The 23,780-nt window shown below is 38.2% G+C and overlaps 1 protein-coding gene and 1 long non-coding RNA gene across 12 annotated transcripts in view; one reads left to right on the forward strand and one right to left on the reverse strand.

The window, feature by feature from the left end:
- ARMC2 (armadillo repeat containing 2) overlaps positions 1–23,780 on the reverse strand; it is an 83,601-nt gene that overhangs the window by 47,831 nt on the left and 11,990 nt on the right. For 7 of the 10 annotated variants that reach the window (XM_083433470.1, XM_083433469.1, XM_083433465.1 and 4 more), the window contains exons 2-3: positions 9,292–9,338; positions 2,196–2,254 (exon numbers count right to left, since the gene is read on the reverse strand). The gene's annotated coding sequence lies outside the window, so the exon portion shown is untranslated. The remainder of the gene's footprint in view (positions 1–2,195; positions 2,255–9,291; positions 9,339–23,780) is intronic. The other 3 variants (XM_083433471.1, XM_083433468.1, XM_083433459.1) reach the window with 1 other exon arrangement.
- Positions 245–22,120, forward strand: LOC310674399. Of its 2 annotated transcripts, none has more exons than XR_014509555.1 (5): positions 245–312; positions 13,574–13,669; positions 13,780–13,922; positions 18,982–19,043; positions 19,420–22,120. It is a non-coding gene; the product is annotated as an uncharacterized lncRNA (long non-coding RNA). The 2 variants fall into 2 exon arrangements; XR_014509556.1 differs by lacking the exon at positions 245–312 and adding an exon at positions 319–540.

Genomic DNA, 23,780 nt, shown 5'->3' on the forward strand with positions numbered 1-23,780 from the left:
CTTGACAAGATTTTCCTTTCAGTTTGCCTTATTACTAACCTCTTTTCTTCTCCCCCCCCCCCTTCTTCTTCTTCTTTTTTTTTTTACAACAGCCCCCTCGCTTACATCACCGCGTAGTAGGATTTAAATAGCTATACATGCCATGTTTCTCCTGGAAACAAAACACATGATTGGCCAGTCCGGCAGCCAGCCTCTGCCTACCAACAGGGATAAGCCCGACCTCGCCAGCCAATAGCGGCAGGGCTCGTGCTGCGGCGAGAAGCCAATGAAACGTCTGTCACTAAGGGAGGGAAATACATAGAGGCATGAAAGGTCTGTCATGTGTGTTATAATATTCTCATGCCATGTCAGTGATTTTATTTTCGCTCTGATCTTAATGTACTTTAAACCGTAGATTAAAGAGATAAGTGGTTGATCCTTTGCTCGGGGTTCTAATTCGGTATCCAGAGAACGGAGCTCACTAGGAATGCGATGTGTAGTACTATCAGGTTGTAAAGGGGAGGGGGAAGGTGGAGGAGATTTGCAGGAGTGTGGAGTAATGTAAGTACAGTTTTCTCCCTTGCTTTCTGGTGTGTGTGTGTGTGTCCCCCCCCCCTTTTTAAGGATCCTCGGGGCAGTGAAATGTAGCATAAATCTCATGCCGAATGTAGCTCCTCTTGTGCTGTCTCTTCCCTACCCTCCTTATTCCATTTTAATTTTCTTGGAATGGCTTGGAAAAGCAAAACAAAACCATCTTAAGATGGCTTGTGCGTTCAGCAGACGGCTGAGATTTAATAGTATCACAAAATGAATGTTATGCAAAGAAGAAGCAGCAAAAAAAAAAAAGGAAAAAAAGGAAGGTAAATACATTGTTTACATGGATACCTGTGCCTGTGTGTGTTTCTTTGTGTGTTGGGAAAACAAAGTGGAGCCGGGGATTGAGGAAAAGAGGGGTTAGATATACTGTTAATGTCCTATCAAATCTTTGGTGTGTGTTTTTTTACAAAATAAGTAAAGGGAAAAGGGTACTGGCTTGTTCAGAGATGCTGAAAGACTTGCAGGCTGCTGCTATTGCTGCTTGCAAATCCCTGACAGGGTTTTTATATATAAGAGAAGCTTCAGGAAAAGCCAATGTGGAGCAGTTTTTAAAAAATCCAGAATAGTAAGCAGTGCTTTCCGGGTTCCAGTTTGGCACAGCCAAAAAGAATGTACCTGCCCTTTGAGCCAAAGCAGATAAATAAGCCTCTTTTACAAAAATTTCATCCAAACCTAACATAGGTGGACCATTTTAGAGAAAGCAGAAAAGAAGAAACTGGGAAGATGATTTAGAGCTTATAAATGAAAAATGCATGTATATAGCACTGCAAGCAAACTAGTCAGAGTATGAAATGGCAGAGAGAAGCTTATGTTTACTTCTGTTTTATTGTCTTTTATTGGCTTCCTTTCTTCAATTCTTGGCCTCTCCTCAAAACAAGACAGAATAAATAACTGTTTCCCAAACAGAATGTTAAATATATTTAAAACCTGAACAGTGTAATATGACTAGATAGCCACTAACAGCGGGCTGTTTGGTTGCCACACACAACTTTCAGAATGAAGTGAACATGGTAAAGCTGTGGTACTTCTGTGGGGCTTTGAGACTGTTGCATTATGTGGTAATAGTTGACTGACTGAGTGATGTGGAAGAGGTATGCTTTTCTAGACTGAGAGATTAACCCTTTAAAAAGCAGGGGCAGGGCAACAGCAGTTAGGCAATCTAGCTTGCTTCATTTGATGACCAAGACATGTTTCCAGATGTGAAAGAAAGTGGCATTTGCTTAAAAACATTTCTGTTTAATTATCATTTTACACTTAAATTTTATTTTTCTTGAATTGATTTTCTAAATTGAACGTTGAATCCAAGATACCCCTAAATATGTTCTTTTCCTAGGATGTTTTAACAAGGAAACAGGTAGTTGGAATCCTTCCTAGTTTCAACTCGGGATAATGACTCTCAGATTACAAATCTGCTTGGTATGAAGCGGAACAAAACCAATGTGGAACATCAGAAACCCAGAATCTCATAGAACAGCCAGACCGTTCAGAGGTCTGGTTAGAAATAAGATATTTTTCATTATTCTTCCTCCTCCTCCTCCTCGTACTGTGAATGGCAATGGTGGCCCTCTAATCTTTTGATTCCACAGAGGGCTGAATCAAGGTCATAGGGTTATACTTACAGCAGCTCACCATAAACCCAGCTCTGGATAATGCTCTCACTTCCTCGTTAATAAATTCTCTAAATAAAACAAACATTAAAACAAATCAACTGATGGCAGTAATGATGTTTCTAGGATTTCTGGATCAGCATAGGTACTAGAAACATTAACACAAAACGTATGGTCTACTGCAGAAACTTGTATGTTTTAGATTTAGGGCTTCGTATGGAAATATAAAAAGACAGTCACACTACACTCCTAACTTCTGAAGGGACAAGTTCCAACTTGGGAGTGAGCTGACAGTCTCACATTTTTCTAATCGATGTTGTTGCTTTTTCATACTGAAAGCATTGCAGCCACTGGCAACGTTTACTACCTTGGACACTTTGCTGGGTAGTCCACTTCTAGATGATCCACATTATATCTATCCTTCACCTGTGCTTATTGCACTCTTATACCAGCGATTTTGGAAAGAGACGCAGCAGCAGCACAATGAAGCGCGGGGCCGGCCTAATTACTTCCGATACATTATTTTATTTGAACAAAGGCACCAGATGGGTAATAATACATTGACATTAAACAACATATAACTGAAGCCAATGCAGTAGATGAATCATAATAAAAACTAAATCCTACCTAGCCTAACCTCTGCCACCAAAAGCCAGCCTAAATAACATTAAAAAGTCTTTAAATGTTTCCTAGTGCTTTTATCACATTTGGTGAGATACCAGTGTAATAAACCTAACTTAACCTAACCTTGCAAGAAATGACTTTGAAGTTCTAACGTTGCAGTAGAGAAGACCTCACAACATGCTACTGATGAGTCTGGGAGATGACAGTGTGAAAGAAGTAGTCATGTATTTAGGATCCAATTCAGTAAGGGGAGCAGAGATGGGGAATGCATGGGAAGTCTTAAAGAGGCAAACAGGAGGTGGGCTAACACAATGTGTTTAAGGACATACTTGGGCAGCTATTTGTAAATAAAATTCTTCACTTCTAGTGTTGATTTCTTGCCTGAGACAAATCGATCCATTCTGTCCCATGTCATATAAGCCGATCTAAAAAGTACAACTATTTATAATAATTTCTGCCTCAAGCATTTGGGTGCAGATGGTATGTTGGGATTATTATTTTTTTAAATAGTGCCACAAGATCATAAATATATTGGGTCCAGTTGCACATATCCCCAATGAACGACAATTCAGCTGCACAGACCGTGAATGGCGGTCAAAATTAAGATGAGTCAAAGACTTTTCCAAATAAACACATTCTGCATTTTCCCATCCCAACATTCTATGGAAAAGCTGCGCTGTCTGGCTAGCTGGCCTTCCATTCTAAGAAACTGCCATTTCTCTATATTTAATCATTGGCATAAGTGAACCACAGGCTATTTTTTTCCTGTTTTCCTGGAGAGAAATTTTTATATTTAATTTTATATTATTTTTTGGTAGCATCTTGACTTTTTAATTAAAGATCAGAGGCACTGAAGGGCTGTTTCTTTTTTTGAATCGTGTACTTTGCAAGATGAAATATGAAGTGCATGTGCACTTCATTCATCTTTCTCCACTAGTCAACAAATGCAGATTTAAAAATTCCCACAAAAGCAATGGGACGAGTCTCCTCTCTCATGTGCTACAAATAGGCATTAATTATCAACATACACTGAGCCCAAACCACACTTGGTGGCAATCAGTGATGTCACTAGGGCCCTTTCTGCACTGTACATTACTGTGTGCGTGCATGCAATGTTGATTCAGATTACTTACCACACAACGGTATTCTTTCTGATATTATGCCTTTCAGGGAATGAGATTTTTTGTCGAACTTACTTATACCTTTTTTTCTGAGAAAATGGCCTCTCCTAGGAAATGAGCTAGTGAAGCTTGAATTTCCATTCTTCTTAGTTGTCCTACTCATTTTTCCATAAAATGTGTAACTACCTTGAATTTTGGCACAAGTAGAGTGTGCATTCTAAACATTAAATGAGGCATGATCCCCACATCTGCAAGCAACAGTCAATACTTTCTGTGTTTTCTGTATTGTTATTTATAATTGTGGGGACTGCTGTCTAAATTTGGATATTGGAAGAAAGAATAAGCAAGAAACAGAAATCCAAGGAAATGTAAATGTGGAAAAAATTGTGATGCACCATGATATCCAATCAATATGATTCTTGCACAACAAAGGCACGTTCTGGTGGCTTTAATTTCTTGGACCTGGTATGCTAACTCAGTACTTTGTCATACTTCTGTCTACATGCACAGGTTTCCCCAAAGCAAACTGTTTATTTGCTTTACATTTTTATACCACCTTTCTGCTCCAAAACAGCTAAAGCATTTTTTAAAAGTAAAACACTAAGAGCATAAAAACAAAATAGGAATAAAACAAGGACAAACAACACCAACAAATGGATAGAAGTTGTCTTTAGCATTTAAATTGTTGAATTTAAAAGCCTGTCAAAAGAAAACCTCTGTGATATCTGAGAGAGATACAGAGATACAACTAGGAAGTTGATTCCAAAACTGTAGTGCTACCACTGACAAGGCCCTGTTCTGAACACTTACGCTCAGACACCATATCTAGTGTGTGTTGAACCTGGAGGAGAGGGAAGAGAATGTACAAGTAGAAAATGTGAAAATGACTGACATGGCTATAGTGCCCTTGGAACACCACCACAGCAAATAACAAGCAATAAACTGAACACAGTGTGTGAGGGATTGAAAGAGAAGAGGGAGTAATGCTACCTGAGTGCTCTGCCATCGTTAGCTGTCCACCCTGTGGGGGAAGAGAGACTACACTGACTGTGAGTATACATACACCTTCCCCTTTGGGGGTTGTTGTGGAACTCTTGCGAGAATGGGGACAGGTTTTCTGCCCCGTTCATCCATCTGTGAGAATGCAAGGTAAAAATGCTCATGAGTGTTGGCTAGTACAGTAGTGGCAACAGTTGGAGTACCTGGTCTTTGACGGCAGAGAGCTTGCATGGCTGAGGGATGTAGAGTGTGTTGGGCCTTGCCTGTGCGCGCGATCCTGCTCCTAACTGCTGCAAGGTAGGAGCAGTATAGTTCAGACGATACCCATATTCCCATAGGGAATCGGGAGGCTGAGAGCGGGAGTACCCTGGGTGGGTGCTCTGTCCTGGCATCCCCAGGTATTGGAGTGGAGTAGAGTTTGGTGTTGGATATTTGTGTCTGGAATTCTAGAGAAGCATTAGCGATGTGCTCCAATTCCCAGATGTGTTGCAAGCTCGGGGTGTAAAGTGCTCTTTCTCCCATAGTTTCCGGCTACCAGAATTCCCCCTTGTGAGCATAAAATGTGTGTGATGAAAAAAATATTGCACCTGATCTAGGGATGGTGTACAGTTGCACCACTGACCGGGGTGTGCGTAGTCTGGGAAGGTCTAGAATGTAGCATAAACATGTTATTCCTCTGTTCCGTCTATGTTGAAACCACAACGCCACTTGGTTTTGGCCATTCCACCAACGTATCTGTACAATTGTGCTGATGTATCTCCCACGGTGTTCTGCCAGCAAATAGAGCTCCCATCAAATCTTTAATTTCCCCGTCCAGTAAATCTTTAGTATGGGAATGTGCCCTTAAAGACGGGGCATTATATGGGCGTTAGATGGAAAGTGGTACACTTCAAGTGGTAGTCCATATGGATAAATTACATTGTTGCGGCACACAACTGTAACAATGAAAAGCTGCAGGATGGAATAATGTTGCCTCTTCAAATAGATGAGTTTACACCAATGGGAGGCCACTGCAATTCTGCACCAAGACTGATTTTCAGATGGCAAAGCAGGTGACGCAGATCAGATGCATGTTACTGACACTGCAAACCAGTCTTGCTGCGTGTGAAAATATTAGGGCAGATGAGCACTGTAATTTTTTCTCTTTATTTTCAGAAACGCTTCCAGTAATTTTAGCCAGTTTAAAAAAAACATCCCCCATTCAGACAGATCCCAATCGTACGTCTGTAAAGGTCTCTACCTCTGGTACGATTTTTTTTTAAAAGATCACAAATATTTGTCGAAGCATGTATCAGGCTTCTGTTTCATAGTGTAAAGAGCTGAAACAAAAAAGTACATCATTCATTTTTTTTCTAGTCAAAGACATTTTAATTTAATTATACTGAACCTTAAATACCGGGCATAAACATAGGCTAAGAGGAAGAAATAGTTGTGATTATGTAACAGCTAATGGCGCCCTATTAGAACAGCGAGTATACCATGATAAGAGATCTCCTTTCCCCTTTACCCATTCTTACAAGAGTAATTACTTTTCTTGCAGCTCTTCAGTCAAACTTTGTAATCCATACATTTATTGGCTATAGAAGGACATTTCCTTCTCCGTAATAAAAAATAAAATTTAGTCTTAGCTAGAGATACAGGCATCCCGACTTCAGGAATCCCAAGTCCTGATACCAGTAATATAGACGTACATATTATGTATTATAATCAAGTTTGTGATTGCATTCCCTCTTAAATGTCTCTGATCAGTCTATATCGATTCACAGACCACCAGTTGTCGTTTTGGTGATGCAACTAACTTCTTTTCTATCTATTGTTGGATTTTTAGCTAAATTCTCCATACAGTAGTTTTCTTTTCTAACTGAACAAATGAAACATTAGGCCCTCAATGAATTATAAAATGCATTTGAAATCTGGACTTTATGGAGAAAACATGCTGTTGTCCCGTCTCCGTCCCCCACTCACCTGATATAAAAGATCCTCCCAGAACTTCTTTATGATGCAATTCACCCTTGCAACATTTTTCACGGGAGCACACATTTGTGCAATTAATAGTTCCGATGAACATAGAGACATAAACTGAACATTAAGCTAAGGTGTGTTATTTATGGGTTGCTAATTTGGTTACACAGTTTACTGTGCTGGATTGCTGGTTAGATGTTTGTCCGATGAATTATGTGATATTTGAAGGCTTTAAAACTCTTGGTCCCGTAATAGGCATGATCGTATCTAGTTGATGACGATCGGATGTTAGCATAGAAGTGCAAATGTTACTACAGGATACTTACACTTTATTTATCTTGAGACACCTTAACTCTCTTACATATACTAACACAGGGGTAGGCAAACTAAGGCCCGGGGGGCCGGATGTGGCCCAATTGCCTTCTCAATCTAACCCGTGGATGTTCCGGGAATCAGCATGTTTTTACATGAGTAGAATGTGTCCTTTTATTTAAAATGCATCTCTGGGTTATTTGTGGGGCCTGCCTGGTGTTTTTACATGAGTAGAATGTGTGCTTTTATTTAAAATGCATCTCTGCGTTATTTGTGGGGCATAGAAATTCATGCATTTCCCCCACCAAAATATAATCTGACCCACCACATGGTCTGTGGGATGGTAGAGAGCTGAAAAAGGTTGCTGACCCCTGTACTAACAGATTTATCACCTGTATAGTAACACTTGTTCTTTATATTTCTTTGTAATCTAGTTATATAGTAATATAGTAAAATATAGTAAAATAGTTGTAAACTATTAGCAGAATTCTATACAACTTAAAAAGCTGCCTTGCAAATTCTATGATCCGGCGTTTTCACATTTAATAAAAAAAGGAGGAAATTGCCTCTATTCTTTCATTAAAATATGAAATTGACATAAAAAAAATAAATAGCAGTTCGAAAGATTACTTAATATTTCCTTTTTAAATTCTCCATGCAAGACAATCACTCATTGATAAATCATATAACTATGTTCTTGGTCATCACTTTCCAAATTTTATATAGCACCCTTGCCCTTCCCCACCCCCAGCTTTTCTGCTTGAATTATCCTTCAGGATGAAGGCTCTAAAGTTGGCTTTCTAATTATATAACATGGGAATGACATAAGGCCAAATTCTACTTGTGCTCTCCACCCACCCTATATGTCTCCCACGTATCCATTCTCTTTCTACATTAAATACAAAAGTATTTCATAAAAGCACATTATTGCAGAGCATAATTTTACATTCATTTTTAGGTTCTTTTGTAAGCACTACAGTGGGTTTTTACCCTTTATTTCATCCAGTATTTGAGGGGACGTTTAAAATATCTTGTCCCTTTCCAGAAAATTGTGGACTCTTACTGTATTATGTATTGATTTTGGTTTGGACTATGACAAATGTATTCTATATTTTGTGGAAGTGTTGGCAGTTATTTTACCAAGGGTTTTACCAAGAAGGCCATTTGCTGTATAGATTAGAAAACAAGTAAGAATTATAATGCTCAAGGATGTGGGTTTTCATACTTTTGGCCACTTCTCCTCTAAAGTTAATACTGTACTTTACAAAGTAAAATAATCTTTAAAGTAAATCCTGCTATCCAAAGTGTCAAGATGGTGGGCCAGATCTAAACAAAAATATATGAATTGGGTGGAATTGTTTCAAAATATGTCTGCTGAACTTGTTGTAATTGGGAAATGTTGTTCAAATTATTACTAAAATGTATTGCAGCAACCACAAATTGAGTGAAGGAAAACAAACTAACAAAAACGGATACTGCTGTACTCCTTTTTTGGACAGTCGTTTAACACACAACGTCCAAATCCTGCAGCACAGATAGTTTACTTACAACCTTGTACAAGTTATAGCATAAAATAAATTTTAAACAATTTGATATAAATAAGGAAGGATATATATACATCACACAAAGACGCCAATTGTTCTAGGTACCACGTTTCGAAAAAAAGGTAAACTAGGAAACCCAGAAAGCAGGACATTTTAAAACGGGCCTTTTCAATACACCAATGGCTAAGACTATTTAAAAACAAAATTAAATAGTCATTCGGCAATCTTAGAACTTTATAAAAGCTGCACTTCTTTTAATTCCCTCTTCCCCCTCAGTAATTCCGAGTCAGATGCAATCAGCAACATTTACTCTTAAGTAAGAGAGTTGAAAATGTTACAGTTAACTCTTTTTCAATGCATCAAGCTTAATGCGTCCTTTAAAAAAGAAGACCAACACAAAAATCAAATACAGTATCAAAGCATTTATAGCAACTTTTGCGATATGATTTTAATTTTCTGAAATTATCCAGTAGTGTCCATGTTAATACATGTAGCATAGACCAGGTCATTGGCTGCACAGTAAAAATAAAAAGGATTTCTATTTACCTTTTAACTGTTCCAAGATCTATCCAAGTGATTTAGAAAATGTTCACCTGCAAAATATAAGAGTAATAATCTAAAATGTTCTATATCTGGAATTGTAATTCCCATTTCCATTTTCAAGGTGTATGCTGATGAGACTGATTATGTGATACTTGAGTCTTACATAACCAAGACTTGCATTACAAGCGTTTCATCCCACCCTTACCCCAAGATTTAACGAAGAACAAAATAAAAGAATGTAGCTCTTTATCTTTAATAAACCTTGTTGCGATACATTGGACACATATCAGATTTAATGGAAATACAATGCATGCCTAAAATTATGGTTATGTAACTGATAAATAGGCAACAATATAGACAGATAGGTATGCTATAAAGTAATATTGTATCAATTTTCACAACACTATTTTTATCAAAATAGCAGGTTGTCTGCTATCAATGGTCTGCCTAGATAATGAAACTAAAACATTGCTTTGCTTCTTAAAATGAACATGCCACATTTCTTTTTAACCCTTTTGCTTTTCTACCCATCTTGCAGGTAGAAATAATTTCCTAAAGGGTTTAGGTTTTTTTTAATGGATAGAAGAGCAGAATGCATATAAAACAATACTATGCAACTACATTCATATTAGGATTGTGTCATCCTATTATAACGATTTTAAGTTGAATTTATCATAGTATATATAAAGGGCCTGTTACCCAAAAAAGAGCCTATTTGCGAAGCCTAACTTACACCTATAGGTGGCAGTCTGCTTTCACTAAAAAGATGCTGGACTTCTCATTCACAGTGTTCAGAACTTGTGCATGGAAATTATACTGGTGATGTGCATGCATGTACGTGCTTGGAGAGAAGGGGATCAAGGAGGATCTAGGCTCATTAAACATACAAGGAGAAACTTGTGTAGCATTGTAACCCATTTACAGTTTCCAGAAACGAGTGAAGATTAAATGTGACTTCAGAAGGGTTGTTGTGAGTCTTGGTTTAATTTATTCACCGATCAGGACTGAATTAATTAAAAACATTATAGATGGAAATAGCCCAGTAGTTCTGCAAAACAAATTTTCAGCACCAGCAACTAATGCGTCAGTTTAGTTTTTATACTGGAACTCATTACTACTGGGACTTCCATGATCCAAACCTCATTTCTGTTATCCAAACCTTCTATTATCTGGTTATCAGCATTTCTGGCAGTAATGTCCTGAAAGGCCAATACCATACCCAAATTAGGGCTACTGCACAAGCACAGCATTTCATCCATCTTGTCTTAATCTTTCACTTGCTGAAGCAGCAAATCAAAAGACCCTGCCCTTTTTATCGTCCCAGTTCACAGTGGCCAAGATAAGCTGAGATTTCACATAAGGAAGTAAAGGCAGCCCTGTATCAGGAGGTTGTTAATGTTTGATGTTTTATTATGTTTTCGTATGCGTTAGAAGCTGCCCAGAGTGGCTGGGGCAACCCAGCAAGATGGGCAGGGTATAAATAATATAAAAAAGTATTATTATTTGTTATTATAGTCCTATAATATTCTGACACCAGTTTGCGGGGAAAGGCTGTGTTTGAATTATTGCCCAAGAATACCTCACAAATGGTGACGGTTTTGCCCATTCTCATTTAATTATACAACCAATGCAGGAAACTATCTTATATTGAGTTGGCTCAACGCTCCATCTACCTCAGCATTGTCTCTACCATAAATGCTCTACCAATGAGCTACAGTTCTTACCCCATAGGCTGCGGCCTGGTTTATGAACTCACCTGACCTGTGCTCCATTTTATGAGCTGGAAGAGGAGTTTCGCTCTTCCATCATGCATATAATGTAACAAGGGAGGCAGGTGCGGCATTCACAGATCTGTACTTTGATGGCATGGTTTTTGCTTTATTAGCCACCTTGTTTTTATAAAGGAAGAGCTATTAAAACCGTTATTTAGACACATGAGTCTTCTGCTTCACGTAGGCCGTGAATAGTATAAGAAAGGCCAGGAAGGGTGCCCCTCTGTGCTGCCTCATTAATTAGAGTGCTAGCCCAATGGGTGTATAAATGGCAACGTTTGGATAAGTGTGCTAGTGCTGGCACTATCATTATTACTGCTGCTATTTAGTATTTGTTTAGTAGAATCGGTGCACCATTGCACTGTCTGTTAAGAAGACTTTTATAGATAGGACAGAGGGAAACGGAAAGGGCAGGACTTGATAAGCAAAGGTAGAAAGGATAAAATAGTGATGACTGCAAGCAAAAGAATAGCATCATCTCCAGACTATCTGTATTTCAAGGGAGGGATTCAAATGAACACAAAATCTAGGTTTGCACAGCTAAAGTAGGTGAAAGAGCTCTGTCGCAACAAATTCACTTTAAAAAAACCTGGTTTTTGCAGTTAAGAAAGTGATGGGGAAATGAAACTACAAAGTGTGGGGTGAATGAATGATTAGCAGGAAGATGCACAAGCAAATTGGGGTGTATTCAGTGACATGCTCATTGTCATAGAACCTCCTTGCAAACAAATAGAACAAATTCTCAATAAAGACCAGACAGAATTTAACCTCCATGTAAGCTTTGTGTAAGCAAATGTGGGTGAATGCTCAATAAACATTATGTCTGGAGGAGCCCTGAGGACAGAGTGTGCTAGTAAAATATCTGTAGAAAAGTTGGGTAGTGCTGACAGATTCGAAGGAGGGAAGAGAGGTGACTTAACAGACAGTGGTGGGAAGATATATAGGATTAGTGCATTAATTAAAAACTGGGATATAAACTTAAATATTAAATCAATTGTTTTTTTAAAAAATTGGTTGTAAATTATTTAGTCTCGTTGTTCAACTGACTATGCTTTTACCTTTAAAATGTCAAGGATTCTGTATGATGTAGACTATTTCCGTGTTAATATTCCTAGCACCCTTGAACAACATTAGCTGAACAAATATTACAGTGATGATACCCTGGAGTAGTTCCCTAAGTCCCATTACAGTTGGATAGAAATAAAACCTGCTTAGGACCAATATTTCCTATATATAAGATACACCTTGAAAATAAGATTCCACCATCCCGAGCCGAAGGTTTCTGTAGCAAAATGGCACACAGTAAAAATGAGGCTTTTGACAATTGCAGTGTGATAAAGTGGAGCAGGATCCATATGTACTCAGTTTTGCTGGAGTTTATGAGGCTTTCACGGGGAATTCCTTTTGCAGTATAGACGCAATTGATAGAGCCACAAAAATTAGATATGGAGGAGAATTCAATACTCTTGAAATAGTATATGTATCCAGTTATGGCCATAGAGGCCTTAGTGAAAAATGTAAATCTTAAAAGTCTGGATAAATCATTCCACTTCTCACTACTTCTCAATCACTTAACTGAAGGCAGAAAGAAAGCAGAATATTTAGACTGCTCCTCCGAGCCAGACAGTTGCTTCGGTACAACTGAACCATGGATAAACCAGATATAAAAGGCAGACCCTTTACATTAAAAGTAAATAGATTGGAAGGTGGATGGTTAACTATATTCTTGCTCATCAGCTTGGCTTCTAAAACCTCTGAATACAAACGGAATAATTAAATATTTTAGGATTTTGTTGATTCATAAAGGAGCACGCCTCAATTCTTAGATTAATTTGTACAGTCTATACTATATACAAATGAGGAGATACCAATTCATAATATGATGGGTGCAATCTAAATGCAATATATGCTGCTTGACACAAGTTTCCATTGCTTCAAAGACATTTTTGTCGGGAGTGTTTTATAGAGTGTAAAGGTGCACCATAAAACATCTGATGCTTTCTAAAAACAAGTCCTCTAGCTCTCTCGACTATTTTATTCACCTTTGGTTGCAATTTTAAACACGCAGTGCAACTGTATGCATGTTTACCTGGAAGTAGGCAACACTATTTTCAGTAAGGCTTACTTCTACATAATTGTGGATAAGATTTCCCCCAATTCTTACAGAACTCAATGGGATATATGTCAGAGTAAATACAGATATATTTGGGGCATAAGTAATAATATATAATAATTAATTAAGCACATATTAAAAGATTATGTCCCTGCGCCCAAGGTTACAGTCTAAATAAATCAATACCGGCAAATTCTGAAGTAACAGATTTTGCTGCACTAAATACAGCTAAATACGATGGAGCAAGTACTGTTTGTAAACCACTGCTGAATTTAACAGTGGTTGTAAATATTAGTAGCTCTGATATACTGTACAGGAGTAAGCCTACAGAGTCCCGAAATGCATATTTGGTTTCTTATGGTTTTTTGTTTTGTTTTGTTTACATTTTACACCACCTTAGGTTGAATATCTGGAAGATGAATCTTATGTTCTTGAGGAGTTAGACTTCATATTGACGGGATTCAAGAGATGAATTCTGGATATTTGTAATGAAGAGGTGATTAAACGAGTCATCTTTTGCTATGATCACTTTTGCCATATGCTTATTTCCCAATTCTTCAGAAATAAACAAACGTTTGGACAACTAAAAATTGATTTGCTCTGCAGAATGCAGCAGCAAAATACGAAGCATCTTACTCGACAACATACTCCCCCTCCGATATGGCTAAAATAGACATCACTGCACTTCATCCGTTATACAGTGCTGGTACGATCGCAGTGCAAGAGTATCCTGAGGTATCCATTGAAAGGTAGTTGATTCAGACTATGATTCTCTGCTTTTGAAATGAAAATGTATTAAAAGTGTTTGGTCAAGCAGTTAATTTGTTTTAATAGTTAATGTAAATAAATATATAGATCAGTTAATACTACGTCTCAAAGCAAATGATGTTTTGCAGTTATTTTATAAATATACTATCTTCTCTTAAGTATACAATATAATGTCACTGTTTGGGAAATCAAACTTGTGTGACTCATAAGGTGTTCATAGGCTGTCACCACTGCAAGGGTTACATCTCTGATTGCAACTGGAACAGAAATCCATCTGTTAAAGCTGTGATTAATTCATTGATCAACTGCCCATGCCAACTAATGGATTCATGCTTCACCCTGATTTGAGGATTCCTTTAAAAGTCAGGTATTTTAAGATAGGTACTTATCGCTTCGCATCAGCATCATGATTAGCACCGGAAATGTGGAGCTTTCAAGTGAGTCCCCATATTTAACTGTGTGTTAATAGGATGGACACAATCCAAATATATTTCAAGTACAAGGAAATTCTGATTGCAAGGAAAAACAATGACTAATCTGATGCAAAAATGCCAGGTGCCATCCAAATCTATTAAATGTAAGTGCAGCTTTTCTATAATTTAAAATGCAGGGTGGATTACACTCTTTAGTAATGACAAATTACAGGCAAAATAATGGAAGCAGATAAAATATGCTTACAGATAGGCTAAAATAAATTGAATAGTAATATTAGTTTAATTTATTGCTTTTAAGAATGCTCATAGTACAGTTTCAGAAGTGGTGATAGCCATGTATTTTAGCAGCTGAGGATGAAGTTTTGATTGAACAACAATTTATTTTTTTAAAAAATAAAATAAAAAATAAATGTTCATCCTCTGCAACTCTGGAAGTTTTGGCCAGCAAAAACAGGAAAATAATGCTTAAAAATAACTATTGATCTTATCTTTTTGAAGTGCTTTTAAACATTTTTTCTTACTGAAGTCTGCCCAAGCTGACTCAAACGTCATCAGATAAATATAGAAAAATCGCCTCCTTGCCCGCTAGAAAGTTGAAGCAAGGTCAGGTCTACATACATATCATGTAATTTAAGGTTGCCAGATGTCTCTTACTTAAAGGACTTTCCTTATTCCAGAACAGCACAGCTCCATAAATGCAATGATCATCCCTCCTTACTTTAAAATCTTCCAGCTCCATAGAACTTCACAGAGACTTCAGCTTGGCAGTCTGCTATGCTTTTAAATTTTGATCTGGCAACCTAATTGCAGAAAAACTTCATCCAGCATGTGTGTATATTTCATTATTTCCCTGCCCTCAACTCCTACAGTGACAGTTTAGATAACTCCACACTTACATAAGCCTAGCTTTCCCCCCACTACAGTTTCTGGTTGTTCTTGCTATCAGGGTTGTTAAAAAAAAAAAAAATCATTTACCATGAATTTTTTTATAGCTTTTTTTCTGTTTTGTTTACAGTAGTATTTATATTTGCAGCAAAGCATTCGAATCTATTTTGAAGTGTGCTAATTCATACAGTAACAACCTCTAAATATAATGCTGTAATAAACATTGTTGTGCATTGTTGTTGAATTCAGTCCTTCTCTACATACGTGGCTGCAGCTGTCCTTCTGGTATATTAAGGTTACCGTTAATTAAAGCACCCACCAAGATAACTAAGTTATAGTGCAGCAACGGGGAATCTACGGACCTTCAGAAGTTGATAGGCTTCAGTTCCCATAATCCCTGATTATTGTCCGTACCCTTCTAGTGTCCTGATTTTCCAGGGGGAATCCTGGAATTAAGAAAGCCATCCCGGCTTCCAGTGGCGTAGTGTGGGTTGTCAGCACCCGGGGCAAGGCAAGTAATTTGCGCCCCCAAACCCGTGGATTTGCGCCCCCAAACCCGTGGATTTGCGCCCCCTAACCCTAACCCCCAGATGTTGCGCCCGGTGCAGCCGGCACCCCCTGCACCCCCCACGCTACGCCACTGCCGGCTTCTGATTTCATCTTGAACTGTCCCTATTTCCCCTGCCAGTGCTGCTGCTGCTGCTGAGCTTGAAGAAGAGGGTAAGCTGGGGCTTGTCCCAAGCAGAGGTGATGGTGAGGGAGCACCCCGTTGGCTCTTCAGGACTGCTGCCGCTGGCCTCCTTCCTTGGGCAGCTTGTAGCAGCTGCTGGAGAGCGGATGAGGAGGAGAAGAGGCTGTTGCCACCGAGGCCCAGCCCCACTGACTCCGAGAGGCAGGCAGAGGGCAGGGCCGCCCTTGGTGGGAAGAAAGGAGTGGTAGAGCGGAGCGCAAGGAGTCTTGATTTTTTAATTAATTGTAACCCTACCAAAGACTAAAATAAAAGTGGGATTAAGGAGTTTTCTCAGGACAGTGGAGGGTGTGTGGGCTGTCTCCCATTGGTGATGGCACCCACCCTTCTTCTGCTAGGAAATGCTCTGCAGGGAGGGGAACAAAAAAATGGGGGGGGGGTTGAGGAGGGTCTGTTGGGGAGGAGTAAGAAATGTCCTCCTTTTCATCTGAGGAATGTTGCAGGGTTTGCATTGTCCATGCTGACTAGGGCTATTGGGAGTTGGGAGTCAAACACCTGGAGAGCCACAGATTCCTCACGCCTGTCTTGTGTCAGAAGGACTGGAATGATGGGCAAACTTACTTAGCAAAAGCGTAATTGCCCGTGTCGCCAAAGACCTACGTTGGGTGCGCCTATGAATTTGGATACATAGAACAGAGCTTGGGAAATTCATTTTAAAAGGGGTTGTGTTATGATATCCCAAAAGGAACAAGTTCCAGATGCAGTTCATCCTTTTATAAAACTGACTAGTTCATTTCATGTTGTGTTCATCCAAATGATCGTCGGCAATATTTTTCACCACTCACTATGTTACAAGACGCAATGCTGAAGTATAAAATATACTTTAGAACACTAAGAAAGCATTGAAACTTACATACACATAGAGAGAGAGAGAGAGAGAGAGGGAGGAATGTGAATTGTTTAAAATCCACCCATGATTAAAAAGTATAAATGTGTGTTTAAAAAAAAAAACATGCAAAAGAATGGACTTGAAGATGAACTAGAAATTATTAGACACCCCCCCCCCCAAAATAAAGTCCCATTTGGAATGCAGAACTTCTAATTGTTTTAGATCCCACCCAATATTATTATCATGGTCCGTTATTCTTCAAAACCTTTCCAGAGACTTAACAATGCCTCCATCATAGCTTGTTTTAAACCGTACATTTTTCTATGAAGTGCAATAGTTATTGGATGGCAGAGTCAAGATAATTGATGATAATTGGTTTTTTGTAGGGGGACATCTTCAATGAGCTCATTTTGCTTCGGCATCTTGCACTTTAGGATAGTTATATTCAGCTGGCATAATAAAGCAAACGGGGATCCTTCAAGAGATTGAAATTTGCATATTAAATAAAGGTATATTGATTTCTCTCTTGGAAATATACCAGGCCAAGACACAATGTTTCATATTTAATATTTCTTCTGGTACTTAATTTTTTAATAGGTTGGTAACATGTAGAGTGTCTTGGCCTGCTTTACTCATCTTTTTTAGCGATATTTTTTTGAGGGAGAGCTTTTCAAATACCCAGTACTAGGTAATGGGTGACTTTAAATTTGCATATATTTAAATGAATAACAAAATGCTAATATACTATAGCCACCTTGAGGAGTGTTAATCTTACTAGTACTACAACAAATGAAGTTGAAAGAAAACTATTTTTATAATGATGACACTTCAATTATACTATTGTTTTAACACTGTCATTGAGTTTTGCGGAAGCTGTAAAGAGTACTCTGCTCAAACCAAACCAAATCATTTCTTTTTTAAAAAATCTGATCTACAAAAATGTAAAGGTACATCCTAAGATAATTGCATTACATTGCTAATGCAAATCCTATTTAAAATAAAAAATAGGGCTGTATCATTTGAGTCAATTAGGTTATATTCATGGATATAAAACCTTTTGATTAAAGAGCTGCTCTTTATTAAACCAGGAAATGCATTTTAAAATATATTAAACTACATATTTTAAATCCAAGTATTTGTAAAAATTGCAGGCAGCAGGCTCATCCCTGTTTTTTTCCACACGGGTATCTATTGTGTGGCACATACATACATACATACATACATAATCTGCAAATAACTGATATATGATGCTCTATTTTAAAACTCATTTTATTCCCCTTCACTTTTATGCAGATCTGATTGATTACTCAGTTTAACCTTATATGGTTGATACGAGTTAAGGTTTCATTAATGGTGTGACAATTATAAAAATTAAGAACAAGTTCTTTATGCATTTTTTCAGCAAATAACAAAGCACACCAGGATCATTTTCTCCTTATAATTGTCACATGAATTGAAGATAGGTGAAGATCCTGCCCTGCCCGGCCCGCCCCCCCGCCCGCATCTTGGGATAACTGATAGCACAAGATTTCGTTTAGTTTTTCATGTCATAGATTAACAAACACTTACCAATCTGTGATGGCAAAAGGAAGCAACTAAAAATAGGAACAAAGTCTACCAAAGAGTGGGGTAAATATATAAAGTTATGACCTAGCGATCGATAAATTATAGCAATTTCAAATCAATCTGAAATTCCTATGTTCAGTCGTATTCATTCTGTCATACAGGCATCAGTTTAAATGTATGTGATGGGGGGGGGGAATGACAGAGAAGTCAGTTACATAATCCATTAACCAAGATGGTTCAGCAGAATCAATGTCACATTAGGTGCTTCATGGCAGCCAGTTGCTGGAAAACAAACAACAGAAGCCACATTTTGCAGAATGTTTTTGCACAGCACTCCACCTTTGCTTCCCCAGGGTCCCTGAAAAAGAGTGCCGCTTTTGGGTCTATGCTGAAGATTGCATGGTGGCTGGAAATAGTGCAGAATGCATCAACCTGACTCCTAAATGTATGGCATGCTACAAGAGTTATTGGGCTTCTTCACACAGGCATCCAGGCTTCATTCAAAGTGCTGTTTTGATCTGTTTGAAAATAATTTGTTATGTTGTATAGATGTGCCATATTCGTCATACTCTTCACAGGCGGAGAGAAATCTGTCAGGAAACAGTGGACCAACGTAAAGTAATGGCATTCCTTACCATAGGTAAAATATTGTTCAGGTGAAATATTGTTTGTGCAGATTCTTTGTTCATTCTTATTATATACATCAATTTTATTTTAGCACTGTGCACGTAGCATGCTTGCTTGCTTGCTTATTTATTTACGAGACATTGTTTCACACAAAGTATTGGGTGAAACACACAAAGTATTAACTCTGGGGTTCGGGTTAAGTTAGGGCTAGTAGCCTTTTTAAAATAATATTTTTTTCTGTAAGAAAAATAATGGTTATTCAGATGAGGGCCTTGGCAAGCCACCATGCCTTGTCTGTTCTGTTTCTTGTCAATAATATTAGTTGGTACACATCTCAGTATCTTAATGTATAAGATATAGAGTTATTTTTTTCTCCCCTTCTCTGACAGAAATCAATCAAAATACAGCCCCTTCAAAGATTTCAGCCAAAACAGAAATATCCATAATAAGCAGATTCTATCAAGGCCTTGCTCTTACATTTGTGGTTAGCAATGTATTATTATTGTTGTTCTATGATTTTCTAGTGTTTAAAACTGCGCTACTTGCTGGTTAAAAACAAAACAGAGGAGAAAACAAGGGACGTGAGGAATAAGGGATTTTTGCATACAATAATGTATATGAATAAAAATGGAAATTTAAGTAGAAAAACAAAATGTGAACTATTTTATTTCACAGGAGTCCTCCCATCCGATATTTCTTTTGGTGAACACTTAGAAGCCAGTGGTGAACTTTGCCGTTCCCTGTCATGGATGTAACTATACACAAAACTGAAAGGTTTCCCTCGTCCTGTTATGCTACAGTGAGCAAAAGCTTAGAAAACAGAGAAGCACAGATTTGGCTGAGGAGATAGAGGCTGAATTGTTATTTTTATCATGATGTTATTTGTTGAGGAAAATTAAATAATCTTGACTTTCTAAAGTCCAGTGCTATGCTTTACTACATCAGCCTAGGTGCTCAGAATGAACACAAAGCAGGATGTTAGCGAAGCTAGTTAACACCCCTGACAAAATACAGAGTTATAAATGTTTAGGATCAGAGTACTAGTCAGAACCATTACCTGATGACTGAATGAACCCTTAAAGATGAAGAAACAGAAGAACTGAAATGTTTCTAAAAGAAACATTGGCAGATTATAAATTTGAAAAATTAATAAAAATTATTGGGGGGAAGTTGGCAGATTATGGGAGTGACAATTAATACGCTTCTGTTTATTACAAAGGAAATACATAAACCACATGACAGAATTTGGTGGTATTTTAGATGTCCTCATTAAAGGCCGATGACAAAATTCCAGTTGATCATATTTTAGCCTGGAAAATAAAACCTGATCTTGTCCAGAAATATCTAAGGAAACCTATGTAGGATGAGGTTTGTAACTGCAATCTTCAAGTCACACAGGCAATATCTTTCTCTCCTCCACCCCCGGCCTTTAAACTGCGAAGAAAGAAGTTGCTGTAATTGTAATATTTCTTGTATCTCACTCCTCTGCAGTTGCACACAGTGCAGTGTACAAAAACAAAAAACAAAACAGCCATTTATATTAAAAGCAGCCATTCAACACCATATATAATAAAGTAAGCTTTAAAGCCTGAGGTGGCAACATGGTCGGTCAAACAACCATTAAAAGCTTTCAGAAACAAATGGGTTTCAGTTTCTTTCTAAGAGGGAGAACCAAACACGGTTGAAATGGAATTAATAACTTAATGAATAACTGTTGCCTAGCTTGCTTTTTTTTTTTTTTTTAAGGCAGAGCATTTTCACAGTTAATTTTCCGTAGTCACCATTGTAACCAATTTTGTAGTGGTGACATTGACTCAAGTCAACTGACATGGACTCAACTGACATTGACCAAAGGATGACAAATGGGGAAATAAAGATGTTCAGATGCTCTGGGTAGGGCTCAGCTACGTTTTACTCAGAGCACCAGATTGACTGCGAGTGCTGGAAGACCTGCTCCCTGCCTTGCATTCTTTTTCCACCTGTCCTAGAAAGGCAGAGCCCTGACTGACTCCAGCTACAAAAGCTGAGCCTGCTGGGTATTGATTAGAAGGAAATTGGGGGGTTTTGGCGAAGGAAGGGTGTTACTGCTATTATTGATATTTTTTATCTTTATTTTAGATTTATTATGCAGAAATGTATGTGGAAATTGTTTTAAATTGATTGTTTACTTTTTAATGTGTTATTTATTGTTTATGACTACTTTTGTTATGTTTGTAATTATATATTTTTCATGTTGTAAGCTGCCTTGAGCATGGTTTTAACTATGGAAAGGTGGCATACAAATAAAATTATGTATGTATGTAGACTCATTGAAAATGGACCTAATTTAATTGTTTATTATATTTACTGGGATAACACAGTAAGATGGGCAGCATATTTTTTGTTGTTGTTGTTGTTGTTGTTGTTGTTAGGGTCTACTCTGAATACAACTTAAACGCCCTCCACTGTTTGTAAACATACTTCATGTGTAACCTGTTTTAAATTTCCACTTTCTCATAATCATGTTCAATTTGACAGTGTTCAAGCTGCCAGAGGATTTAAATAAATAATAAATATAAAATGCCCAGTTATCCATGAAAACTCAGATAGGGATGATTGGTGGGACCATACAGGAAACGTCGCATTTCTGTGACTTGGAGCGGGTAGCAAATTTACACAGGTTACAGTTGCCGCCTTCTCACTACAAATTTGACTGCCCGACAGAAAGCGGCAAAAGGAACGAATCTAAAAGAGGACTGAAAGGTATCCTGCACTAAGGGATATTAGGCCGAAGTGAACAGAAGGATTGCTGAAAGGATATTACTCCCTTTATAAATCTGGGGCACATGTTAAAAGTTCCCCTCAGGCGGCACGTGCATTGCTTTTATTTCTTCAACACATAACCTGAACTGACAGTAACCTTGGCACCAATACATGGGCAATATTTACAAAAGGATGCACCATTTCTGAACAATGTCTCCCTAATGTAGGATAGGCAGGCTTTTCTTGATCATCAGGCATGCATGTCGTCTTGGTCCAGCAATTTTGTTTGCAGACAAATGTAGTCATTGTGGACCCAGAAAAATAAAGAGAGAGAAAATTGCTATTCTGCATTTGAGTTTTTGTTTCCTTTTATCATTCTGCACATGTCCTAAGGCGGTACATAGAAGTTTGCTTTGTATCAGGCTTTTAATTGGTGTGAGCATGTCTGGCTTCTTCACTACAAAGCTTCTGGCAAATGCTGGAGACACACCTCTTCACCCTGGCCTTTCCACCAGATCTAAGAGCCCTATCCCTGTGATTGTAATCTGTTTTTTAAAAATTTAATTCTGAATTTTAAACTGTTGTAACCTGCCCTGGGTCCTAATGGTGAAAGGTGGGGGGGAAGAAGAAGAAGAAGAAGAAGAAGAAGAAGAAGAAGAAGAAGAAGAAGAAGAAGGAGAGGAGGAGGAGCAGGCAAATGCACTAATCCCATCAATGTTACAAAACCACTGGGAGTTAAGAGGCTGGTGCACTCATTTGTGTGTGAGAAAGACAGTTTGCTCTCCCTTGCTCTTCTAATCCCCACCCTTTTGGCCCAAGACAAGGCTAAACAATTTTCTTGGCAGCAGCAGATGAGACAGCAGTAGTTCCTCCAGGCTGGGTAAGTGGATGCACCTGGCACATCGTGGTCTTGAATAGATGAGAATTCTCCCACACTGATGCATGAAACCACCCATTTCATAAGCAAGCCCACTCTGACAAAGGCTGCCTCTGTCCATAAGATCCTTGGAAACTGGCAAAAGGGGCAAATGGAAGTTTCTGAAAGAACCTTGCCACAGTGATGAATTCAGCATTGGTGAGAACAAGCACAAGAATTTAGCTACATGGCAAGGGGAAATGATGGCTTCACACCAAAGCGAGAGGTACTGCCAAATTCAGAAAGGCTTCCATAATTATATTCTGTCACAGCTCTTTAGAGAATTCATCTCTCTCAGTAGGGCATCTCATAACTTTTAGTTCAAGCCATGGCTGCTACCAGAATAGATTGTGCCATTTTTGCCGAAATATAACGGGATCTGTTGGCATTTATTAAATGGGAGATGTGCTTTGAACACACGGACAGACCTTTCACTGGTTAGTTTATGGAAAACTGATTTAATGGAGAGAAGATCTCATTTGCAGTATATTAGGGACCACAACCATAACTCCCAAGTCTAGACAATTGGCAATTCATTGTAAGTGAGGCAAACTTAATAAATAGTCACTGCAGGTGACAGATTGCATTGTGAAGGCAGTCTGCATTCTCTAAGGGTAGATCTGCTCCACAATGACTCTTGGATGTGGGGAGGGGATACATTCTGTGATGATGTTCTAGATCTATTAGTTGTTTTTCTGCTAAAACACTGAAGTTTTAGAGGGAATGTATTCAACATCTATTCAGAAGCAATTCCATTCTGCTTTTTTATTTGCTTAATTTATATCCCACTTTCTCAAAGGAGTCAAATGTGGCATTCAGCCTTCTAGAGTTGAATCTTGGCACTCAGTCCAGGGCTAAGGTTTGGTGAAGTTGGGCACAGTGGAGCCTTTGGACCTATGGGCTACATAATAATATATTTTCTAATTTCAGTGTTCATTAAACTTATGCTTAGGCTATATAGTGACATAAAAATTAGACATCAGGAAAAATCAAAGGGTTTTTGTCCATCATTGCTTTTTATTAATTTAATAAGCTTTGTGCATTGCACATACCCTGCAACATGCTGAGCCCCAAAACCAGGATGCGTGCCTT

The sequence above is a fragment of the Podarcis tiliguerta genome (genome assembly GCF_965153285.1).
Source record: "Podarcis tiliguerta genome assembly, chromosome: 3".
Lineage (NCBI taxonomy): Eukaryota > Metazoa > Chordata > Lepidosauria > Squamata > Lacertidae > Podarcis > Podarcis tiliguerta.